Genomic DNA, 13,989 nt, shown 5'->3' with positions numbered 1-13,989 from the left:
GAGAAGGTTGTCACCCCTAATAGATTGCGTAAACAAGGTCCTCTGGACCCAGACTAGCCGACCAATAAAATTAAAACAGAGTGTCAACCATATTAGTTTAAACGGCACCTGCCACATGGTTGAACAAAAATCTGACCAAGTAGAATTTCACTTCCAGAACAACCAAATTCCAGACGTGACAGTAATAGCAGTAGGACAACCGACTGGTGATGGGGGGTCCTCTCTATTTCTGAAAATCAACCTTCCTTCCAGTTTAAGGTGGTATTCCACACTGGAAGGAAATACTCTGAAATTCTTTACCAATCCACAGTCAGACACTCCCACTCCTATAGTCCAGAAAGATGTGAAATCAGCTCAGAGCCTGGCTGATATTCAGCAAATTGGAGAGCAGTTGTTCATCCCTGTTCAGTTAAATGATGGGAAGGACTCTGTTCTCGCTCGAGTGTGTGTGAACAACGGTAAGAGCTTCATCAGCGAAGCCATGTTCCGCCAACTCCCAAAAGATCCAGCCATTCCCACATTCAAACTGATAGACAAATGCGAAATGGATCTGGAAACACCCAATTCCAAACATCTCCTGCAAAGCAGGTGTATGCTCAAAATCTCCATTGGCAACAAGAGCATAGTCCATAATTGTTGGGTTGTGCGAGACTTCACTGCGCCTTTTACTTAGGCAGTGACATTCTCAATCGCTTCGCCATTGTTTTGGACCTAATAAACTTCAAAGCTTGGTCCCGATTAGCGGATAATCCCATGGGCTTTGATGATCAAGAAAAAATATTTAGGTCAGCTCGATTGCTACCTTATGCAGTTGAAATTCAGCTTAAAGAGGAAGTCACCATCCCAGAAAGGACCCGACAATTCTCCCTGGAAGTGAAAGTTAAAAGAGGACAAAAACTGAAAAAACCTGATGCTTATATTCATCTAAATGCTTCTCTCAAACAGCAAGGGTTAGGGGTAAACCCAACACCATTAGTCAACATAGAACATGACACCATTCCAATAGAGGTGGATAACAGTGACTTAAAGAGTATTACTCTAGCCGCAGGCACCATTATTGGAATGGTGGTTAATGACCGACATTTCTCCATTGATTTAGGAAATGAACTGTTAGGACCAATCCCCAAGGACTGTTTTGACAGTGACAGTGAGGACAATACAACACCAGACAGGATTTTCGCCCGGCATGGGGGGAACTTCCTGGTGTACACTTCTTGCCCTTATGGTAAGGAAGATGTGACTTGTGACTTCAGGAGGGATGAGGTGATTTTCCAGGTCCATGAGGGCTGCCTTTCCCACCTGAAGCCTCCAGTCCAAATCAGCACTCTGACCAGGGACTTCTCCACCCAGCTGGAGGAGGCCGCTGAGATAGCCAAACCAGAAGTCTTTCCAGGCTTTAGGCAGATGGTGGAAGAGAAAGTCAGCCTAGCTGATCCCTGTGTGACTCTGGAACAGAAGCAAAAGTTGAAACAAGTTTTCTTGGATTTCCAAGATCTCTTTGCGGTAGACTCATATGACTGTGGTTGCACCGACATCCACACAACAATTCCCACAGACCCTGGAATGACTCCAGTATTTGTGAAGCAATATCGTTTGCCTCTTGCATCCATGGAGTCCCTTGCTGAAATAATTAAGAACCTTGAGTCCCGGGGAATAATCCATCCAGTCCACAGCACTTTCAATAATCCGGTGCTGGGAATATTGAAGCCAAACGGCCAGTGGAGACTCTGCACCAACCTTAGGGAGCTCATCAAACGGGTCCATACTGCCTGATGGCCTCTGCCCTACATTGACCGAGGGCAGGCCCAGATCCAGGGGTCACATGTATTCACTGCAATAGACCTGACCAATGGATACTGGACCGTGCCTGTCAGTAGGGAGGACCAATACAAACTGGCTTTTACCTTTGAGGGCCAGCAGTAGACATGGACCCGGACTCCCTTCGGATACCTCAACTCCGGCAATGAATTCAACATTTTCCTACATAAGGCCATGCCTGACCTGGGTGCGAGGGGTAACCTGGCTTATGTAGATGATGGCCTCATAAAAAGTTCATCTGTGGAGGAACACATAGTGGAGATCCGTTATGTTCTGACACAGTTGAGGGCCGCCGGAGCAAAACTTTCCTTTCAGAAAGCACAGTGGTGTAGAACCCGTGTTAATTTCTTGGGGCATGAGATTCCTCCTCAGGGTCTCTGTCCCCAAGAAAAGAAAGTGGAAGCACTTCAGAAACTGAAGGATCCCACAACTCTGTGGGAACTAAGTAGCCTCCTTGGACTGACTAATTACAGCAGAAAGTTCATTGAGGGCTACACAGAGATTACCAGACCCCTGATTCATCTCCTGAAGGGGGGTGCCAAGTGGAAATGGTGTCCAGAACAATCCGAGGCAGTAAGACAACTCAAGAGAAGCCTCTCACAAGCGCCTTGCCTAGCTTACCCTGTCAGCAACAAGGAGTTCTTCCTGGAGACAGGGTTCTCTAAGACGTGCTTGACGGCAGTATTATACCAAAAGCATGACAAGGTCAATAAAGTAATCTCCTATGCGAGCAAAACTTTATCCTCTGTGGAGGAAAAATTCAACGATTGTGAGAAGGCACTCCTGGCAACGGTGTGGGCATTGAAGAATTACCGCCCATTTATCCAGGGGGAACACATCATAGTGGAGACTCCACACCAGCCTCTGCAATATCTCCAAAGTGACAGAATCCGGTCCGGGAATGTGAGTAATTCCCGAATTACTTCCTGGGTTCTGTCAATGCAAGGCTTTCCTGTAGAGGTCAGATATGGCCAAAACAAGAAGAGTCCCCTCGCGCAAGGTCTGGCTGACTTGCATGATTGTGCCAGAGAAAACTGTCTCGAGGACGAAAGTCTAAAAATCAAGGACAACATGGAGGCATACCTTAATTCCCCACACAAAGTCTTTGAAGAAGACAAGTGTGAGGGAATGCCCACTGTCTATGTGGATGGATGCTCTTACCATGTTGACAACAACGGGGAAAAAGAACTTGTGGCCGGTGTAGGGAACGCATGGGTTAATGAGTGCCCAGAACCCTCCGCTGGATACAAAATTGGTCCCCGAAGTAGTCAGGTAGCAGAGTTGATGGCTGTGCATCAAGCCATCCTCACTGCTGTCCAACATCAACTCCACGAACTTGTCATAATCACAGATTCGGATTATGTACGGAACGGGTCGTGGAGCACCTGGTTAACTGGAAAACCAGAGGCATGCTATACGCTAATAACAAACCTTTGAAACATGGAAAGTTAATTCAAAACATTGATGACCTAGTCACCTCGAATGGGATGACTATCTACTGGAAAAAGATCAAGGGTCATTCCAAAGTAGAGGGACCAGACAAAACTGGAAATGGCTTAGCTGATCAGCTGGCCAAAACCAGGGCGATCCAAGGGGATCTAATAGAAATAGAGTCTGTGTTGGGGGAAATCCAGGTCACTGCTATCACTAGATCCCAGACAAATGCTCACAATGATCTTTCAACTGCACAATGGAGTAAGGAGACCCCTGATGCTGATTTGATTACAGCTCAGAAGGGGGAACCAATAATTGGTAAGTTTTACCAACACATTGAGGACCCTGAGAACTTTCCCCTGACGGATACCAATTACATTGGGAAAGAGAACCTAAGAGTGTTGATGAAATGTCCAAAAAGGTTCCGAATCCAAGACGGTTTGTTAGTAAGGAAATCCCAAGCTGGCCATGATCAGTGGGTGGTCCCTACCTCATTCCGAAGCCTGATGTTAAGTCACGCCCATGATGCGGCCACCGCCGGTCATAGGGGTTTCACACAACACTGGAAATCTTAAGAGAGGTTGCATACTGGCCACACATGGGGCAGAACCTTGACCAATACTTGAAGGGGTGTCTTGTGTGTGCACAATTTCAGCCATCATCCCTCACACACCGTGCGCCTCTCCAAAAGAGGGGGATGACACTGCCATGGTCAGATTTGCAAATCGACTTTGTAGGCCCTGTAATGCGCTCATCTAGAGGAAACAAGTACATGTTGACTGTTACATGCTTGTTTACCAAGTGGGTGGAATGTCTCCCGGCCCCAAACTGCAAGCCAGAAACAGCAGCTGCCCTGATGATTAACCATATCTTTTCCCATTTTGGTCTACCTCAAAGGATTGAGTCAGACAGAGGTAGCCATTTCGCCAGCGAAGTAATGACAAAGATGTGGGAGATACTGGGGGTCAAAAGGAAGCTACATATTGCTTACAGGCCAGCTTCTTCTGGAGCAGTAGAACGCTACAACCGAACCATTGTGAGCATCTTAAAAAAGTTTGTGGTAGATTCTGGGCCAAGTTGGGATATCCGATTACCTCTGGTCCTAATGGCCATCAGATCTACCCCTTCATCTGCAACTAAAATGTCACCATTTGAGTTGAGGACCGGACGCAAGATGGTGCGTCCCCAGCACTTGCTCTACAGGACCCAAGAGCAGACACTGATAAATGCCTCCACAACTCATGAGTATGTGGAGAATTTAAGGAAGCACCTTCTGCATGCTTTTGCCTATGCTCAGCAGAATCTAGAAAGATCAGCTGATAGCATGAAAACCCACTACAACCTGAAGACCACCAGGAAGGAATATACTGTGGGAGACCGGCTCTATCTATACAATTTCCAAAGGAACCAGGCCAAACAGCGAAAATATTTGCCTACATGGAAGGGACCGTTTGAAATTATAGACAAGGTCTCCCCAGTAGCGTGTAAGATCCGCATCCCCAAAGGTAGTCTGGCGGAAGGGGAAGACAAGTGGGTACATATAAATCAGCTAAAGTGTTGCCATCCCAGGCACACTCTGCCACAACTGGAGGAATCCTCTGGAATCCCAGAGGGGGCCGCCCCCGAGTAATTCAGTTCCAAACCTAAAATATCCCACAGATAGTCTCTAAAATATCATGATTCTGGTAGTAAAATATTTCCTGTTATATCTCGTTTTTTAAAACAAGAATGAAAAATATAACCGGATGTATAAAATGTACGTGTTCGCACCATTAATAGTGGTGGAGAAATGTCTATGAATAGGTATTGCCGCTTTTGCTTTATCATCCTAGGAGAGATGAAACCACAGAGACTGACCAAGGAGAATGACCCGCAGACCGGGAGCAAAGATCTGAGGGGCCCGGGGTACCGCCAAATATTCCCATCAGGACAGGCGAGGAAAACCGATCGATCCAACCAGATGGAGGAAAAGATGCTGAACTGTGCCATCTACGGAATTGGAAGTAGATGATGCGGACATACCAGGGTGTGGATAAAAACATTCTTTGCACCTGACTCCCCCTCGAGTAGAAATCAAAGTGCAGTCGGGTGGGGGGGCTTGTTGGGTGTCCTGACCCACGTTTGGACTATTAAGCTGCAACATTTGGTGCTGTGGGCTTAGAAAATCCAAGATGGTGGAAAAACCCACAGTTGTGCCAGAATCTGGGAAAAGCGAGCAGTTTGTGCACACAAGAAAATGGTTGCCTAACCTGCCACCCACCAGTGCAAGCATGATGGGCCAGGAGTGCCATGAGTGAAATGTGTGCCAAAGGAAAAACAGAAGTGCCTGTTAGCTTAAAAGCGCTTTAAAATCACCTTTGTTTCCCTGAATGCAAGCTAAAAATGCCTATTTTAAACATCACAAGATATTCAAAAATCTCAATGAACACCAGCAGACATTTGGCAGAATGTATTCTTGTGTGCATACAAAATCTGGAAAGATGAAGAGCCCAAAACAATGTTTATAACAAAACTGGCTGAGCTGTGGATGTCAGCAGCTTAAGTTAAATGGACAGAAAGCCACTAAAATTGAAATGTTTAAAATAAATGAGTGACCTACTTTTGAGTGTAACATAGGTTGCAACTGTTAAATGTCATCGTTTTGAACTTAGAATCAGCATTCTAGCTGCAGGTGCAAACATTGTGAGTTTGATTTGAATGAAGAAAAACTGGGAACAAAAGTGACATTTAGCTGAAGCCTGGCTTAATGAAACTGGATTCTGCCTGACAACTACCCCCGACAGGAGAGGGAATTCAGCAGCTGTGTTCCCAGGCATGGCTGCATCCTGCTGCCCCTGCCAAAAGGAGATGAAACCTCTCCGATTGAATTAGGGGAGTGGCACCTGGGGACTACAGGAAACTAAACAAAGCACTGTCCCTGGCTCAGGCAAATGTTATATTAGGGAGGTCGTAAATGGCTTCCTCTTGGAAGGAGAAGTGGGAGGGGCAGTGCCTGTGAGAGCAAGCTGAGCTTGGGGGAAGTGGATAAACCAGAAATTCCACCATGTGCTTTGGAAAACCACACCCCTTTGGGGCCAGTGCACGATTTTAAAAAGATAGATAATTCATAGTGCGGACTTGTAAAAACTATATAAATAACATCATCATTCTTGTGATTTTTCTGTGCACATTTTAAGAGGTGTTAGGACCCTGTGGTATGTTCGTGGGGATAGTAGCGGGAAAAAAGGTTGTTACTCCTAATGTATGCATGTTAAAAATCTGACACTTTATCATCTGAAACCCATATCCCTGGTGCACATTTGTGTAAAATCTTGAAAGGTTTAGAGGTCGTTATCTGGATGAAAAGGGGAGAATTCCGTCATAAGTGGACACAACATCGTACAAAGACAGGGATCGGATGGTTTGGTGCTACAGAAAATATGTTAACTGGATAAATATGTGTTTGGATCAGAAATAGATTTGTGTGCAATTTGACAAGGGGAGGATCCTCTGACCATAAACCTACCTCCTCACTCTGACTCACAACCCAGTTCCCCCAATCAAGGAAGAGAGATGGAACTGGCCAATGATAAGTTGAGAGGGTTGGGCATGCAGAATGAGCCGACCCACACACTTTCTAAACACGTAAAAAGAGCCACTGGAACCCAGGTAGGGACATTCACTTTCCACTTTCTTGCGGGACGCTTTGCCGGCAGACTCCAGACTTCAAATCCAGAACTCCAGGGATCCAGAAATTTACTTCAGAACTTGTAGCAGAGAGGCTAACCCACAAGCTGAGTTCTCTTCAGCAGGCCTCAAAAATCATTTGCAAACTATTCAACCACCTGGCTGTGCGGTTTGCTGCTTGCTAAGAATCCACTTGATCCAGACCCGCAGAACCAGAGACCGCTGTATCCGGAACCGCTAGCAGAACCGATAACAGAACCGGAGACCCAGAGACCAGATCGCTGTGAAGAACCGCTAGCAGAAGTCCAGCCAATCCTGACCCGATCGGTGACGAAGTCGCATTCCTGTCCAAAATCTAGTGTGAGTACCCAGCTAGCACTGTGCCAAAACCAATCTCTTAGTTTAAAATAATCTAATCCAAACTATTTTAGCCTATTAGAACTGCCTCTTAGAATCGTGTCATTCTGTCATTTTTAAAACTGAAAACTGTCATCTGTCATTCTGAGCTTTAAAATTTAAAATCCGAAAAACTACCTTTACTAAATCGGCCGTATCTCTGGAACCTGTGCTTGGAGCGAGTTTTAACTGTCATCTTAAAGCTAAGATTCTAAGCTTTCCAACGAGCCTAGAACCAACCTCCTACTCCTCATGCTCCCTCCGTAATTGCGCTCGACGCACGCGACTAAATTCGCCGCAATTTGACCTTTTGGTTAATTTCAGCCACGTGTAAAAAGATTTGTCCTTGCTTTCCTTTGCTGAAATTCGTTTGCAACCTGACAATCATTCATAGAGCATTGCTAAAGTGATCCTGAACTAATACAAAGTAGATGTCACCCACCCTGAACCTCTAGAGGGAATTAAATTCATTTTAGCATATTTCTCACTTCTTTGCATACCACATCAAAGTATATTGCCTGTGTTTAAAAACTCCTACCTGTTTTCCTCTAAGCTTGCTAGGGGGAAACTGAATTATATTTGATTGCATTTCTGAGAACTGTGTGCTTTCCTCCCATCTCTTTACCTTGCATAGAGGAGGGGGGGAATTGTCAAAGAAAAGTGATTACATTGTCTTTTGTTGAAGTCATATCAAGTTTATTTTCTGTACTGCATTTTCATTCATCATTGCATTGCCCTTGAAGCCATAAAAGCATTCTCAGCTACTTTATCCTCTCTATATCACTTCTAAGCCATCAAAAAGAGTGTACCACTGTAACATTATCCATTGTTGATCACTATCATCCTCACAAGTGTGCTATCAAATATTAATTTACTTTAAAAGTGTGATAGATATATATTGTTTAATTTTCAAATAAACCTTTTAATTTGCAAAACAAACCTACTTCTTGGCTCAGTGGGGCCAGGGGGCTTCTCAGAGAGGGTGTTATATAAGGGTTGTCATCCAGAGTAAAGGAACTGGACATACAAATATATCAATAAGAGTTTCCCTCAGCATCCCAGACTCGGCATTGACTTAGCTGTAGTGTTGAATTGAAGTCGCTTACAGTTCACATGAGATTGTGACTGGGCATAAGTTACACAAACCTGCAAAAACAGCATCAGATGCGAACAAGTGAGCAGATATTCTTGGTGAGGAGTTAAGGGAGTACCTTAGGGCTTTAACCTAGACTGTCAGACTTGAATATTCACAGGTTGTGTTCTCTCACCAACGGTCTCCAGGAGAAAATGGCAAGGAATCTGAAGAACTACACCAGCCTCAGTTTCAGCATGGGGGCCTGGTTTTGGTCCGATCTTTCATTACACGCTGGAACGAGTGGTGTTTCAGGGGCCACATCAAGTTATTTTGCGACTTCGACTGCTGTGAAGGTGGAGGACAACAAGAGCTGCATTCACATCAGGGACATGCAAATGGATACCAGTGCCTCTCCACCAGCACAGGAACAAGAGCAGGCTCTAAGTTAAGTATGCCTTAGGGATTTAAAGCGTGTTCCGGTAGAAAAGAGGGAACAAATGAAAACCAGAGACTGTTATTGTAAAATACAAAGGTACATTTGGACTCAAGAGGAATATTAGGATGGTTGATTATATGTTTTTATCACTTTCCTTGTTATTGTGTTTAAGCATGGCAGACAATATGAATATGAATCGGTTTAACTTGTCTATTATTATAGAATTTGATTAAGTATTATTCAGGTCACAGAGAAGCATTGATTCCAACCTGATGAGTGATTTTGACAATGGGCATTCGGATCCAATACTCGATGCACACAGCTTTGCAGCAGATAACTTTGGCATGAACACATGAGGAGGGTGGGGAGAGAAAGATCTCTAGGTTCTTATTTTATCTGTTCTCTTATCCCCCATGCTTCTGGTGTCCCTAGATTGTTTATTCCAGATGAGGTACAGTTAGTAGAGGCACTGTGCCTGGTGCATCTAACCTTGTGCAGCCACATGCTTTCCATCACTGATCTGGTTGGAGGTACATCCACACTGCTTGATGTGTTTTTGTTTTTGTCTTGTGGACAGTTTTCTTAATGAGCATTACCTCCAGCCTGGCAAGGTGTGTGCAGTCTAACTTTGCTGCACGTGCCCATCCATGTCATTCCCCTGGAATATTTGGTACTTTGCCACACCATGCCCAAATCCACATCTCTGCCCTCTTTGTTCCCTTTGCTCTTTGCACCCCCTGTGTCATCATATACAGACTATACAATGACTTTGTTTGAGTGTGAAGAAGCAGAATCATTGCGATGGACCAGATGATCAAATAACATACCCACAACATCTACAAAAGCTCTGATGGACATTCAGGAGCAGTACCGGCTGTTCAGTTGAACTGACATGTTTTTTGCTTCTCTAATGGCCCCTGACAAACGCAATGTGACTCCAGGTAATCCGCTACAAACTTTTGTTGTTTGTGAATTCCTCTGAGTCAGCTTTTAGTACAATCAAAGAGGAACTGCAGGCCTTGAGGCTCAAAACCTTAAGGAAGGCATGGTATCAACAGTAAGACAGACACAGTTCAAGGGTGTGTATTGAACATTCACAAGGGTGAGATAAACACCTATCTAGACATCAATCTACAGATCTGAGCAAGCTACGACCATCAAATAATAATAATAATGCAGTCCAGATCTCAATCTTCCATTTTCTCACATTCTGCATCAGTTGGATACCTAACAGAGACTTTCGAATGAGCACCCATGTGGAGCCAGACCAATCTGTGTATGGTATGTTTTCTGCCAAAGTTCAATTATAAAGTTCAACTACTCCTTTTGTTTCCAATTATATTCACATTGTTCTTTCAAACACCTCACACACTGTTCTCTGTGTAGAATGCTGCTGCTTGCAACCTTGGTTCTAAGCACAAGCAGGTTTGGTATCAATCTCTCCAAATCACTGCTGTTCTGTGTTTTCTGATGCTGCTTTGTTGTAGGAGACAAGGGGCCGCATTACGACCCTGGCGGAATGGGTTAACGGGTGCCGCTTATGGATGCCATACTATTAAACCCATTCCGCCTGATTACAAGGTCCCCTCACGGGACCCGGTAGGGATGCCTGGTAAACCGAGGCGTCGTTACCGGGTCCCGCAAGGGGACCAGGGAGCTAACAATGGGCCGGTCGTAATCCGCCCATTGTTAGCTTCCTGCACCCATTCCCATTGAGCCCTATGGGGGCTCGAATAGGAATGGGGAAGGTCTGGGCCCGGGTTCCCTGAGCGAAGAATTACTGGGCCCTCAAAACTCAGAATGGCCCAGTAATTCCCCATTCAGGGAACCCGGACCTGGATTTGGTGGCAGCCATGCCGCCAATGGCGGCATGGCTACCGGCAAAACCGTAATGAGGTCCAAGGAGAGTACCATGGCGGCTATCACTCCTCCCTGTCTTAGTTATTGATGCAGGGGAGCCCTGGGTACTTCTGACACACTGTGCAGGTTTGATCAACCTTAGTTCATGGTCTTTGGTTTCTTACTTTCCAAGGATCACAAAAGTAACAGTCTTTAGAGGTCACGGAACTTCCCTCCTTGCGACTCTCTCTGGTCTCTCCATCTTACTCCTTGTATAAAATGGCCTCCTTGGAAATGCTGTTTCCTCATGTGGCTTGTCTCACTCAGAGTGTGCTTTCATGCTCTGCCTTTTATTCATGTGTGGAAGTCAGGTGTGTGTAATAATCCGAAATTGCCTGACCTTGCCTGTCGATGGTGTTGGGACATGTCAAGTATATGGCTTTGGTGTTAGTCCCTTGTCGCTCATGGGGAACTGTCTGTGAGAAAGTGTTTGTGTCAGAAAACAGGGGTGGGGGGTTGAATTAATTCCAAGGTATCCCACCTGGTAGGATACAGAAAAGTTGTTATTTGAAAGGGGATACCGCGTCTCACCCTCCAGTGTCCCAATTCCACTACCTGAGGACCCCTCATCCAGATGATCCTTCTACACTGGTCCAACCCCAGGAACTGGATCCAAAAGTGATGCCCGTGTCCTTGCCACCTGGATGACAGATTCCTGGGGACTCGCAGTTGAGACACTTCAGGTTTCTGACAAAGCCCTGCAATTTAGGTGCATCCTCGACCACCTGACAGCCATGGAGGCAGGCGTGTGTCAGAAAATTGGGAGCTTGTGTTGCACATTTGTTCCTCCTAACGATTTGGAGAATGGAACTTTGACTCAGACAATTGTCGCATTGCACAAGCTTAGGGTGGTCATGCAGCAGGAAGCAGGAATTACAAATGACCCTTGGTTGAACTCTGTTTTTTTCTTGGGTACCGTCTAGGATGAGATTAGCAGTCAAGAAATTAATGTGAATGTTTTTTCTTTTTCTTCATTATCTTTTGTTCTTGCCAGATGCTCTTGAAAAGCTGCTCTACTAACATTCCAAAAACAGCTGCCATGATGACTGTGACACTGTCCATGGCTAGAACCACTACCATCTCATATCATATTGGTACTCAGACTGAAGCTGTCTTGTGTCCTCCACCAAATTAGGATGATGGTGTAAAGCAGCAGGTAGATTGTGGAACTGGTGGGGGGACAAGCTGTGTTTGTTCAGCAGAGGGGTATGGCCATAGTGTGGTGTTTGCACGAGAAATGGTTGTAGGGCCCTATATCCCCAAGAAAAGGGGTTAAAAGAACAAGAAATTGATTTATTATTTAATCTATGTATTACTTAATCTATTAATCTATTAACTATTAATTAAACAGGGGAATGTTGGGGTGATCAGTAAAGGTCCCAGGGGGAAGTAAGGTTTTGCGCTGTGTGTGCCATATTCGTGACAGGGATGACACAATGTTGGCACAATATTGTGTTTTAGCATATATCTAGTATAGTAATGAGAATAGGATGCACGCTATTATTAGTGTTACTTTGTGTATAGGTGATATGTATGCATGGCGCAACATAATGTCAAATCTGCTAATGCAATAGGGAAAAAATTTAGATGTGTGGAGAGCCACATAACGCCTAAAAGGTGGGAAGCAAGGAATTTCATATGCGCACACGAGAAAGGAGTTTTTGGGATGAAGAAACCACTGTCAGTGGATGTGATATTCGTGAACATACATGCACAGACAGACATATAAAGGGGTCTTTAGGGAAATGTGTCAGGGACAGTTGGGTGTCAAAATAAGCTCTGTGAGCTTGCATGCAAAGGGAAGGCAGCGAGCAGCTGCAATAATATCAAATGGTCAGCTACAGCCAGGCTCGGGTTTTGGTACTATTGTGGAGAAAAGATGTCATCTTTTTAAGTGCATGGGTCCCTTTTATTCATTGTCCAGGGAAGTCCGGCAACCTGAAAGGGTCAGTTAAGGGCCAGGTAATAAACCTGCTGTGAAGGGCTGCTTAAGGGAAGAGTTGACAAATTGTTTATGGGTCTCAATCAGGTTCTCAGGAATGACCACGATGTGGCTCTACGTCATGTGTGATGAATTAGTAGTCGTATAGATTCCGGTAAAATGAGGACACCGGCAAGTCTGAGCGGATAAGGTACTTATCGCTGGTTCAAAGCGAAATTGTTGTTTCTCCACCCCTTCATATTGTTGAGTGTCATTGAAAAGACCATGTGCATCATGATTGGGATTAGAGGTCGTTGACCAGATGACATCATTCATTAATTATGTTTGTAGTGTGAATATGCAACCAAGTAACGTCATTAAGACCAAACTGCTGTAAGAGGATTCAATTCAGCACTACAGCTAAGTTAACGCCTAGTCTAGAATACTGAATGAAAACCCTTATTGATATATCTTTATGTCCAGTTCATGCGTTCTGGATGACTACCCCTATATAACACCCCTCTCTTGGAATCCCCCTGACCCCACTGAGCCAAGAAGTAGTTCTGTTTTGTAAGTTAAAAGGTTTATTTGATAATTTAACAATAGATATATAGATCACACTTTATAATAAATTAATAATTGAATAGCACACTTAATCTGATATGATAAAGATCAACAACGGAGAATCTGGCACTAGCACACTTCTTATAATCACTAATGAGTTGACATGAAATGGATAAGGTAGCACACTGGTAAATAGGAACAAAAGTATAATGTGGTAGAGGATGCTTTATGTAAGCTCAGGTGGATGCAATATTCAATGAATGCAGTACAGAAAATACTCAATATGATTTCAACCAAACAATGTAATCACTTTTCTCTGGCTATTCACTCCCCCCCTCTTTATGCAATGCAAGGAAATGGGAGGAAACACACAGTTCTCAGAAATGCAATCAATGTAATTCAGTTCAACCCAGCAAGCTTAGACAACAGAAAACAGATAGGAGTTTTGAAAACACAAGCCCAAATGCTTTGATATGTGCTAGCAATGGATGAGAAATATGCTAAATTTGCTTTTAATTCCCTTTCAGAGGTTCAGGGTGAGTGGTATCTAGTTAATATTAGTCCAGGGTCACACTAGCAATGATGCAGGGATAGTTAACAGGTTAAACGAATTTCTGGCAAATGGAAAAGCAAAACTGCTGTCTTTTTACACGTGAAGAAATTGCAAATCGCGGTAAAATTCGCGGATGCGTGTTCCGCGATTGCGGTAAAACTATAGGGGGTAGGAATGCGGTTCTAGGTTCGTAGGAAAGCCACGATTCTAAGCTATCAGAGGAAAGT

Source organism: Ambystoma mexicanum, chromosome 1p (genome assembly GCF_040938575.1).
Source record: "Ambystoma mexicanum isolate Mex_15411 chromosome 1p, UKY_AmexF1_1, whole genome shotgun sequence".
Lineage (NCBI taxonomy): Eukaryota > Metazoa > Chordata > Amphibia > Caudata > Ambystomatidae > Ambystoma > Ambystoma mexicanum.
Note: the sequence above shows the minus strand (reverse complement) of the source record.